This window comes from Panthera onca, chromosome D3 (assembly GCF_046562875.1).
Source record: "Panthera onca isolate mPanOnc1 chromosome D3, mPanOnc1 haplotype 2, whole genome shotgun sequence".
NCBI classification, from domain to species: domain Eukaryota; kingdom Metazoa; phylum Chordata; class Mammalia; order Carnivora; family Felidae; genus Panthera; species Panthera onca.
The window spans coordinates 68,962,060-68,974,963 of NC_138350.1; the positions used below are offsets into that span (position 1 = coordinate 68,962,060).

The 12,904-nt window shown below is 46.2% G+C and overlaps 1 protein-coding gene across 3 annotated transcripts in view; it reads right to left on the reverse strand.

Moving 5' to 3' along the window:
• The window catches only part of MYO5B (myosin VB), a 343,332-nt gene that overhangs the window by 313,366 nt on the left and 17,062 nt on the right, over positions 1 to 12,904 (reverse strand). The gene's annotated exons all lie outside the window — the stretch shown is intronic.

Here is a 12,904-nt window from a genome sequence, read left to right on the forward strand (position 1 = left end):
ACCCCAACTCTTGATTCATAACATTGAACTATGTGAAGACACAGTATTTGGGAGTGAGCATTGGATGTCAACTATCAACCCACATCTGAACACTTCTCTAAGAAAAGCCTTTGAAACATTTCAACCATGTCTCACATGTTCTGGTTTCCTGCCTCCCTCACCATCCCAGCCTTTCTCCTTCAAGACATCCCTCAGTTTTTCTGTGTCCCTCTAAGAGCACAGGACTCAATGTTGGGGGTTGGTCACAAAGCACCGGAAGCCATAGTTACCCTCTTGTGAAGCTCACATTAAACCACGAAGAAACCCCTCTCCCCTCAACACCTGAGCTCAACTATGTGACTAAGACCATAGATAGTAAAGGAATTTAGAGGATGTAAGAACTAGGGTTCCAGAAGCATGAGTCACTCATCATATTCCACCTCCCCCTCAAGACATCAGGTTGTAGAACATGCATGCAGCCCCAATGCCAATTTCTTTCAGCCCCTGAGGCACGGACCTGGGGGATACCTAGAAAGCATCCTTACCATCAAGTTCTAGATGATCTTCACTGTGGGACAAGCAGGAGACTAAGACCAAGTGTCCTAGGGGTCCTGAACACAAATTCAGATCAAGGTGCAGAAGCCCCAGCCCCACTGCCAAGCCAAAGGCAGAGGGAGAGAGTTTCTAGAGGAAAAACATGATGCAGTCGAAGATTCTGAGTGGGTTGTTTTTAAGAATTCAATTATGCCCCAATTCAGGAAGTTGAGGGTGACAAACCTTATCAAGGGTAGGGCCACCAGCTTTTGACTAACCAGGTTGGGTTTTGTTTTCCCTCCGCTTTATGGAAATTACTATATGCAACATAGCCTGAATGCAAGGCAGGTGTCTAATGGGCCACTCTTTCAATGGCAGTATTCCTAGTACAGGGCAGAGAAGTTACGCCCTTCTTACAAGGGGGCCTTCACTACATTCTCAAATTCCATTAAGGCTTTGATCTTGCAGGAAAGGGCCTTTTTCTAAAACGGTTTTGTATGGCCCAAATTCTTTCTCTGAATCAGGTTCTAAAGTTTATTTCTGCACATTCGCATTCTCCAACAGCAACACGAGGAAAATAACCTTCAGAACATTCCCCTCACCTCCCTACCCAAGCAAGTTCCTGCCAAACGCTAACATACAGTTGAAATGTTACCAGTCAAAATAGGAATCCTTGCACCCAGTTTTTGATGCCACAAGGATAGAAGTCTAGTATGTTGTTAAACAATCTGGAAAAATTGTGCAGCTTTACTGGGAACATCAGCACTTCCATAAAAGACATTTGCATCTTAAGGGCATATTTTCTGTATGATTGGCAACACCACTCAGACCCAGCTTTGTGGAGCCAACGAAAGGAGGTGAATGTCAGGAAACCTGTGGCATATTCTAGAAGCCAGCTCGGGACCATGCCTGAACTCTCAACCACATCACATTAACTTCTTACACACATCCCCTCCGTGGGCAGATACTGAAGGATCAGATCAGGTCATGGTGTCTCTACAGACTCTTGAGTCCTACATCGTGCCAACCTTTGGGGGCAGCATCATCCGCAGCCCAGAGATCAGCGTAGCACTGCCCAACTGGAAGACGACCGTTTCGGCATCTCCCAGCTGACCGCCCACCCTCCCCTCCAACCCCAACCCATTCTAGTCCTGTCAGTGCAGCTCTCCTGCTCACGTTCTGTGGTGCTAATAGCAACATCCCCAGGCAAAGTAGAGTGCCTTTGGCAGAGACCTCCTTTTACGAGCTGGTTAAGGCAACCCCGTTTTACTTTTCAGTGATTTGTTTCATGTTCATGCAACCGTAGCTAATAACAAAAATGACTTCGTGGAACACAGTGCAATCAGATCTTCTGAGATGAATGGCCACCAAGGTTGTCTGTTTTCCAAGACACAAATTCAAGACTTCATGTAGAGACACCCCTCTGGTGAGGAAGTCCAACCAGGCCCGCCTGTATTTCTTTTTCTCCCCATAACACCTCCTTCCTCTCCAAGAGGGAGGGGGGGGAAAAAATATCACAGGTAGAAATGAATATCTCCCGATGTCAAACTTGCAGCAGGTAGAGAGACTGGCCCCAGCACGGTCTTCTTCTGGGTGCCCTCCGCTCTCCCAGGAGGTGGGTAAACCAGGAGCCATTCTTGTGCAGGTCTTCCCAATGCCACAATGCCAGCCCAGCACACCTTCATCTGCAAGGCCATTTTACTTTTTCAGCCTGTCCACGTAAGGGACAGGGGGAACCCCCAGCAGCAGCTCTAGGCAGAAACGAGAAAAGTCTCCTGAGACACAAATCTTGGTTTATCCTATTGTTTCATGAACTGCAGGCATCGCCAGCAACCCTGGCACCGGACACAGAGGGAACCACTCTGTGCTACATTTCTGCCAGGACTCTGAGCACCTTTTTGGAGAAGACAGCCTCTAGTCCAGTCAGCATCTCCTAAAAGCTAGTTGGGCACAAATGGCTTCATTCAGTAGGGACCTGCAGCAGGATGAACACATAACCCCCCTAAGAGCACTCCTGTGCTGGACTTGACTCTGGGCCATTATTTTGCTTATATCAATAACAGGAGAGAGGCGGCACAGTTGTGACAAACTCTAATTTGCTCTGAGATCCCCAAAATACAGATTAGAGGACCTGGAACATCCCTGCTTCCATGTCTGAATTCCATGAAAGTCACATTAGCCACGTAGGCAGGAGCAGAGCCCTACTATGTTTACCCCCAGTAGCAACACAGAAGAATTCAAGCTCGAGGAGGTGCAACATTCCAGGCAAAAAGAAATTCAAGGAAACCAAGGGTCTCTCTTCTGCCTGAAACCACAAGATAGTTGTCCATGACCATCTTGGACAGGGTAGCCCGAGACTCACACAGGACTCCAAGACCACAGAAGCTGGCCCACAAGCTTCTAACCCAAGGCCTAACCCAGGGCACCTTTTACATCACATTTCTATTTTCCTGATCTTTATGTGGTTACTTAGGCCTAAAATAGAGGGTGAAAAGAGACCTCCAACATGCTCCTTACATCTCCACATTATGGGTAGTATGCCCTTCAACTACAGCCCAGCATCCCAGCCTGACCCATGACAGCATTCTCATGGCTAACACCTCACCTCTGCTATCAGGGAGGATCTGAGAAGAACCGGTGTCAGCTTGACTGACAGCTGTGAGGGGGGCCCCCTATGCAACAGTACTTCCATTTAAGGGAAAGGTCCCCTTGATAAGGTATTCATATACATTATTTGGAGGCATGAAGTCACAGGTTGAGAATAAAGTCTTGATTGAAGTTGACACAATTTTTAACAGTTTCTACCCAGAGATAGGTTCCTTCTTGAAGCCAAAGCAAAGCTAAGAAGTGTTAAGACTGGGAATCAACTTGGAATTGACAGATCATGAGCTGTAAGTTTCTTTGTTGGGGGGGGGGGGGGGGGGGGGTCCTCCAACAACTTCCCTTCTATCAGGAGGGTCTGGCTCAGTTATCTAACAGGGCTTTGGAGGGTCTCCAGTGCACTCAGCATGATCCCCACCTTGCAGGGGTTGGCTGCAAGTCTGCAGATCTGGAAGGCTAACTGGTGACCAACACAGGAGAGAGACCAACATCTACCAGAAGGCCACTGTTTAACATTTAGAATTACCTGGCTAGGAAACCAGGGCCAGATTCTTTGTCACAGGAGTCTGTTCATGCAGTGACAATGCCACTTTGATGAAGGTATTAAAGGGCTCCCTCAAGCTACAAAGCTAGTGGATGGCTCTCCTCCACCCCAAGGTTTGGGCACTTCATCAAAAGTTCTCCCCCAAAATGGAGAGACTCAGACTTGTCCCCATCCTATCCGTTACCAGAGGAGTCATTACCCTACACCAGTTCTCAGCAAGCCCTTCCTGTCTTCCTGAGAACACATACCAGCCTTAGAACTTCCTGCCACACATTTTGAGCAATCCCTATAGTGGGTTCACCTAACTGATGGGGAAGATCAGTAACAGAAGCCCAAATTATTTTCTCAAATGGCTTTTAAGTTATGCAACAGAAAAGATAGGCACAAGCAGATTATGTCTTCTGTTTAAAGATCAGGTTAAAGGGGCACCTGGGTGGCTTGGTCGGTTAAGCATCTGACTTCTGCTCAGGTCATGATCTCACGGACCGTGAGTTCGAGCCCCGCGTCGGGCTCTGTGTTGACAGCTCAGAGCCTGGAGCCTGTTTCAGATTCTGTGTCTCCCTCTCTGTTCCTCCCCTGTTCATGCTCTGTCTCAGTCTCAAAAATAAATAAACGTTAAAAAAAAATTAAAAAAAAAAAGATCAGGTTAAAAAAAGATTGGTACATCCCAATTATAGGCCATATAATCCTCCAAATATTTTAATTTGTTGTGACTAAGTTCATTGCAAAAAAAAAAAATTGAACTGCTTTGTATACAAAGATATTGCCCTCTCCTACTTCCCATCCCCAGCTACCAGGAGAAAAATCAGTTCAGAGTTTCGATTTCCTAAGATTCCGCATCAGAAGAGGTTAAGTAAGGGTCTCCCCATGAAGATATCATTAATAGGAACTTAATGCACAGCTTTAATTTGGGGGTGAGGGTGGTAGGTCTTAGAAGTTTGACTACCCTGTGTTCTCCTGCAAATGGACCTTGAGGGCTTGTCTAGCAGGGAAGGGCACCTACACCTATTCCCTTCACCAAAGAACAGTCCTGTATTGGGGAAGGTGATCCTCCTCCGCTGAGTGCAGTTGTGGAAGGGATGCATGTGCAGTGGTGAGGAAGGGGACATCTCCTAGCTGACCAAATCAGCTCAATCAACGTGGAGATCAGTGGGGTGACAGGTCACCCTCACATTATCAGTGTATAACTTTGGGGGAGGAGGGAGGTACACTAGAGCTTCCCCCCACCAGGTGTGACCTACCACATTTCCATCTTTAGCAAAACCAAGTGCAAGTATACATTTATCAGTCTTGGATATCAATTTTCATTTCACTTGGGAAGAGTTGCCAATCTTGAACACACTAGATTCAGGGTTTCAGTCCTACAAGTTAAAAGTTACCTGAATCCCCCAATGCATTTTCATCAACTACCCTCCTGGCAAAGCACAACCCAGCTGGGACTGTCTGTCCAAACACCCAAGTCTCTCCTGCAGTTCCCTAGGAAAATCCTTGCTGTGTATTGCACAGGGTTCCCTCTGCTTTTGACTCCTTGTATGCATTCACTGTTTGGAAGTTCAAAGACCTCACTGAGCATCTCTTGTTTGAAAGACATATTGGGTGCCTTCCCTGGAGTCACTGCAGGTCTCCAGGTACAGAGGACAGCTTTTTTTTGTTTTTTTACATGTGTGAGATTCCTGACCCCTGAAAAGACCAAAGTCACCTAGGTGATGGGTGTAAGAAACTCCTGGCATCGGTTTCTTTCCCACCCCATTCACCCTCCCCCTTCTGAGGTTTACCAACTGTCCCAGCCTCAATCTGGAGACTCCATCTATAGATGAGAATAAAGTCACAGCAAGAAATAGCTGTAGCAATCAGATTCTACCCCATGAACATTCATGTAAACACTGCCTCCTTGCTGTCACATCCAGACCACATCCCATTGACTTGAAGATCTGGTTTAAGACCCACTGCCCTACATGAAAGCCCTCTTGCTCCTCCCTTCCCAGCTTCGACAGGCAATGATCCATGATCCGTCATCAAGTGATTATCTCCTATGCCCTGGGGTCCTTTTGTCCATTTTTTCAAGCTATATATGTAACTTGAATGTTCAAATCTCTAAAACCCAAGCCCACCTGCCATTGGGTCCCATGTGTGAGGCACAAACACTTTATCATCATGTGTAGAAACCTGTGTGTTCAGCATAAAAGCCACGGCTGCCCTGAGGGCTTCCAGTCCAGGTTACCCAACTGCTCAGAAATACAACACATCATTACAGAAAGTTGTAAAATTTCTCATAGGTCAAGGTTCCATGCTATTTATATTGTACTTCTGTGAAGTACCACATGGGGCCTTGGCTTTTTGTTAATTCTCCATTATTCAGCACCGCATTGATAGATGGCTAATTAAAATGCTAACCCCTAAGGCAAGGGCCCAATGGAGACCAGTCCTCTGGCTTCACCACCAACTCCAACTGCGTCAGAGGCAGACCTCTCCCTTTGCCTGCCTCCCCTCAAACCACCAAAGCACACCAGAGGTCAGGATGAAGGCCAAGTCAAACTTGTCCAACAGCTAAGAAAGTGGAAAATCTGGTGACAAGGTGATTTATTGAGGTCCTTTCAGATGCCGGCAGTTCCAGAAGACTCAGGACAATTCTGACAGCTGGCATTTTAGAAGCCGGGCTGTCCCTTCCTTGACTATGCCTGCATTCCCTTTGTCTCTCTCAACGGAAGGCCCACATCAGGGGGGCCCTTCCTGGATTCTCCTTCCCACCACAGCACCCGAGACGTCTCAGGACGTCCCCATCACTGCTCCTCAGCTACACCAGGAGCATCCAGGACGCTAAGAACCAAGGAACTGGGAGCAGAGTGCAAGCTTTCATTAAGAAAGTATGAATATTGATTTCACTGTAACAAGTGTAGCACACTAATAGGTTAATAGAAACGGGGATGTGGAACTCTTTAGAACCATTTTTTTCTGTAAATCTGAGAAGGTTCTAAAATTACAAGTTTATTTTTAAAAATAATGACAAAATGCTGAGGACTTGAAAAACCAGATCACTCATACATTGGGCAGTTTCTTAAAAACTAAACATGAACCCAAAAACCCAGAATCTGCACTTCTGGGCATTTCTCTCCAAGAAGTTAAAATTTACATTCACCCAAAAGCCTGTACACCAGGGTTTATAGCAGCTTTCTTCCTAATAGCCATGAACTGGAAACGGCCTGTAGGTCCTTCAGCAGATAAACAGTCAAACTGTGGTACATCGACACCACAAAATAATACGGCAATAAGGAATCATCCTGCAACAACCGAAGCTAATTTCCAACAGGTTTAATGAGAAAAAGGTCACATACTGTAGGACTCCATATGTGTAACATTCTAATGAAATTCTATAAACACAACCAATTAGTGGCTGTTAGAGATTAAAGAGGGGATGGAAACGGGTATGTTGGAGAGGGAAGAGACCCCGGAGATCGAAGGGTTTTGTATCTTAACCTTATCAGTGACAAAATCCTAGGTGTGACGGTCTACTATACTTTGGTAAGATACCGCAATTGGGGGGGGGGGGGGGGGGGGGGCACTGAGTAAACTATGGTTCCCCATGAGGAGCCCATCCCTGCTTCCCTGAGGCTCCCCTTATATTCCCTTAGCATCCCCCCTCAGTATTTTTCAGGCCCTTCAAAGCTTCTGAGATACCAGCATCTCAAATGCTTGGCTGCCCGTCCTCCTGCAGCCCAGTTGTTCAGATCAGCAAGTGCTAAATACCGATTACATAAGACTGTGCTGGGCCCTTGGCACAGTCCCTGCCCTCATGGAGGAGTTGAGGCAATAAAGTATGCAAAAAGTTAAACAATCATCTAAGAACTTAACACTGCAGACCTATGGCATGAGCAGAGGCATAAGAGCAGACAAGCAAATGCCAAGACCAAGTAACACAGACCTCAAGGTACCTGCTTCGGAGAACCAAGAGTAGATTCCCCCAGGCTGAGGTAGTCAAGGAGGGTTTACGGAAAAAGCTAAATCTTAGCCTTGAGAAGGAACTTAGGGGAAGAAGAATATTCCACATAGAAGCAGCATGGCTACAGAAAAGCTCAAAGTGTATCAGGAGAGGAGTGGACATTCTGCCAGCAGGAAAGAGTCAGTCATACAAGGCAGTAATCAACTGATAACACATCAGTCATGATGCTCCAGCTAGAGAAGACTTCAAGCTGGCATAAACAGAAGGATACGTCTAGTTCATGTGCCATGAAGCCTAGAATGCTGGAGAGTTCGAGTTTCAGCCTAAGACACATGGCTGCACAGGAAGATGTTGTCAAGAGGTTAGGAGGAGGGGGCAGAGGATCCTGAACAAGGAACCAGCCACCACAAACGGTCACCACCTCGTGACTGCAGAGCCAAGTACTGTCCCATCTAGCATGCCCTGAAAACAAACCTGAAAAGATCACAGGCAAAGAGACACTAGTCTCCTCCTCTGATAACCAATTCCAAAACCAGCTTTGCAAATGCAGAAGTCTTCCTCCCGGTGCTTATTTACTTACCCACCCACCCCACCCCCCCCCCCCCCAAAAAAAAAAAGAGGGATCTAACCAGAGTGGCTGCTTACATCCACAGAATCAGCAGAGGACTTTGTTCTAATGACCACTGGGGGCCTGTGTTCCTCAAGGCTGAACTGTGCTAGGGCATCCCAACATGTGAGTGTGAACATGAATGAACACAGAGTCCAGACCATTTCATCTTGCAAGATGACCTGGAGAGAAAGCACACTGATGCCCAGGCCTAGGGACTTGACATTCCCAGTAGGTTCCTGATCCAGTGAGTCCTATCATGCTGAAGTCTGGGCAGGCTCTAACAAGACTCTCCTACTCAGTGATGGGGTACATCTCCCTCATTCTATTACTAAAAATCAAAGATAAGGGAGTCTGCCAACTGCAACTTTATAAGGTGAATCTTGGTCTTTTGTCTTAATGTTTTGAGAGAGACCACGAGTAGGAGAGGGGCAGAGAGGAGGAGACACAGAATCGGAAGCAGGCTCCAGACTGAGCTGTCAGCACAGAGCCCTGACATGGGGCTCAAACCCACAGACCCCGAGATCATGTCCTGAGCCAAAGTCAGACGCCTAACTGACTGAGCCACCCCAACACCCTCAAGTTTCCTTGGCTCTAAATGTTTGACTACCATCTATGTACTACACACATTGTTGGCACTGGAGATTTGAGGAAGAGTATGCTAAGTACTGCTCTCATACACCCCAGGATCTAGCTCAGACAACCAAGTGCCAGGTACCACACTAAGTGCAAAGAGAATGAGGAATAGATGGAGTAGGTGGCAGAGAAGGTGTCCAAGGAGGTGACCCCACAGAGGCTTGGGTGAGGAGCAGCAGCCACGGGGGGGGGGGGACAGGACCAGAAGAGAACACTGATGCAGGACTAGGGCAAAAGCACTAAAGGGGCAAGACGACTGCAGAGCTCCATGAACAAGCAAGGAGGCAGCCAGAATGGACAGACCAGCAAGGGAGGAAAACTAGGATACTATTCGGTAAGAGTGGGCAAGAGCCAAATTATGTAGGTTCCTATAGGCCCAGCACAGGTTTGGGTTTTCTCCCAGAAGCAAAGCAGCTGCTAGATGGTTTCAAAAAGAGGAATGACTGAGTCCAATGAGCACTTTCTATGATTCATCTGGCTACTGGGAGAAGCTGGAAGGAGACCGGGAAGAAGCAGGAAAGCCAGTCAGGAGACCATTGCCATTATCCAGCCAGACACTGGGGTAGGTTGGATGGCCGGAGCAGTGAGCCAGGAGAGAAGCAAGGATCCGGACTGTTTGGAAGTTGAGTCAACGTGCTTGCAGATAGACTGGGTATGGAGGGAGGATGCCCTAAACTCAGGGTTTAGGATTAAATCCCTGGTGCTGCCCTTACTAAATTGGGAATGGGGAGGTGGTGGGGAGAAACAGGGATAGCATCTTTGCTTTGTCTGCTAAGCATCTTTCATGGCGAGTAGAATCTTTGGCAAATGTACACACTTTCAGGCTGAACAGTTTCACCCTACGTAGTGAGACGAAAGAGGCAGCACTGCTCTTTTCAACATATACATTGTGACCCAGATTAAGGGATACTCTTGCAAAAATCACAGAAGGACCTAAAAGACCTGGTCCTACTTCATTCAGTAAATGAGGAAACAGAGGCCTAGAGAGATCCAAGGACTTGGCCAAGGTAGTTAGTGTTAAAATCAAACTTGATAAATTTGTAATATGCAACTAAGTCTCCAAGCAGAGAACTCCATACTCTCCCTTAACCCCACTCCCTCTATGCTTAGATATAGAGCAAGTCAGTGTGCATTTTTGTGGAGTCAGCCTGAAGATACTAACAGACCAGAAACTGGAAAGACACACACAGTAACAAATAGTGACCTGTAACTTAACTCCTTTAGATACAAACAAGCTACTGAGTATCCAGGAAAACACACACCCACAGCAAATCCGCAGGAGATGGTACTCCCCCACCTCCACCAGCACTCGGTTCCCAGTGAGGTACAACACCAGGATGCCATGTGACCTTGCTGCCTGCAGCCTAGCATCTGCCCACCTTGCAGAGGAAGTTTAAGCACATCACCTGATAATTTGGAGGGTCAGCTTCTTTAGCTCTACTTCAGAGGGTACTTGTGAACAACAAAAAGACAACTGTGTGTGCGCCACTTAGAAAGCAACAGATATGAACAATCGTTTTTAACAGATTTTTTTTTTTTTAAGGGGAAAAGCAGAAGCCAACCCACTGTGGGTTCCTTCAAGGACATCACTCCCTTCCCAAAGGGCTAGAATTAGGGGGTTGGGGCAGGACAGTAATATACTTTTAGACATGGATTCACATGCATAAGTGGAAAAGGTCTCTTTCATTTGGTTATACAAATGCTTCACAGAGTGTGCTAGGGAATTGCCTGATAGACATGTTACAACTTCAGAAAGCATCTGATCTCAGACATCAGACCCTGTTCCTAGAAAGACACAGCCCATGCCAGGGCTCCTATCAAGTGACAAGCAGAGTGATGGCAGGGAGAATCAGAAGGCAGCCAGCCACACCAGGACATCAGCCCATCTTGGATCTGTCACCAGTTAGATACTTGATATAGAGCTAAGTTCAGCTTCCAGAGCATTATGGGGAACTGAGGTCTTAAAAAAAAAAAAAAAAAAAAAAAAAAAAAAAAAAAAAATGCCAACCACAGCCCAACCGGCTCTCAGGGGATTTGATCTCACTTCACCGCAGCAGCTTTTTTAGGGCTGAACCAACCAACATTCTGTGTAAGAGGGTGTATAGAGCTCCACCCCAGCCCAGCCGCAGAGCCCACACCATGCCCACCCACCTGGTGCTTTCCCTCTCCTCTACCTTGCCAGCCCTTCCTATCTCCTTCCTCACCCCTTTCCTGTCTGCATCTAAACTCACAACCTATACAGGCCTTCATCCTGAAGGATACTAGAATTCAATGGAGGTGGAAACTTGAGAAACAAAATCCGTAGATGTTTCTTTTAGCATACTTTACAGATAAGTAGAATCTCAAAAAAAAGAAAAAAAAAGATAGGATTTCTTCTTTATTTGAAGTTCTTCCTTTTCACTGCTTTCCTTCCCTGTATAGTCATTTCTAGCCAGCTTTCAGGCAGGCAAGTAGTTTAGGTCATAGGGGTCAAACTCTCATTCTCAGGCACTCCCCTACATCATCCATGCTGGGTGGCGTCCAGCCTGCTCCAACACCTACAGAGACAAAGGCTTCATCCCTGCACGAGGTGGCGCATCTCCCCTAGTTGAGGAAGGGGGTGGTCTTGCTGGCCATGCACTCCTGTACACCAAGCTAAATAGGCCTCCCTGAACAGATACCCATTGTTGACCACTCTGATCTTTGGAAAAACTCCAAAAAGAGACGAAGTCCAGCAGTATTCAGGGATAACAGCTCCTTTTCGCCAGCCTATACACCCTGGATCCCCCAGTTGTTCCTCAAACACTAGAGTTTTCAGACATCTACCTCTGGCTGAGCTCCATTTACAGAGATCCCCTGGAGTAAGTCGTCAACATTAGAACATAGTTGGAGTCATATCCTTGGAGGAGGAGGAGTCAATCCCAATCAATAAGAAGTCCTACAGCACCAGAATTACCCCTGATGCTGCCCATCACAGTTGCTCTCGCTTTTCAAGAGGCCCCAAACTGCCTAAGCAAACAGATTCACGCCTTTCATCCCACCCTCACCATGGAGCATATCCTCACGAAGCAGGGTGATCACTCACAGAACAGATTTTTGTGGGGATTTTTGGTTGGTTTCTAGGAATTACTTTTAACAGCACACCTAGCTGCATTCTCAACAAGTGCATCCATCTAGAAGCCAGATTTACCAAAGCCGTGGGACAGTGGGACCATTAATTCTCTTCAAAGAGCATCTGTTTTCTGTGGGTCTTCAAATCTAACCTCCCCCTCCACAGCTGTACCTCAGTCCAGGCCAACACTTCACAATGGCCAGAGTCCCTGGGCAGAATTCACCTAAAGAACTTTGCAAAACTTCCATTTTGAAGTCCCACTTTTGCAGATCATAGTATTGATGCAATAGAGACAAGGAGGTTAATGGGTTAGCGACCTTACTACAGTACATAAAAATCAATAGCACTATCCTTTTCTAAAGGCTGCAACAATTTTTATACCTGTAAGACAATTGTACACTTGTCATTTATCATCCCAGGTGAAAGTCAATGGCACAAGCTTCTTGCCGGTGTATCCCTGGTTGTATCTCAAGCCACCTTCAGTCCTGTTAGTGCAGCACCAGGCACACCATAGCCAATGCTTATTTAGGATAACAAGTGTTACTTTGAGATTATGACCACTGAGCTTTGAAAACTTCATATGACCCATTTAAAACAAAGTTGCAACAGTAAAACAATTACATCAAAAGTAAAACAATTATAACAATTACGTGTTTTATGGAAACAAGGCCATCTTACAAAAAAAAAGCAAAGTTGATGCTAAATTAACTTTGTTCTCAAAATAACCTTCAACAAACCACTACATGGTCAGATTAAAGGCACAGCTCAGTGCATTGGAGATAGTACTGAAAAGATTCGTGAAGATGTATTTTCATAACTTGGGCATTACTGTATTTATGCTCTAGAAAAAATTTTTTGAAGAACTTTTTAAAAAGGCACAATACTCATAGCTGCTTATAACCATTGTTTAGGTTTTTATATACTCCCATCTTTGCCTTCAAGTGGCATGGTAACTTCTAGGAATCGTTATTTTAG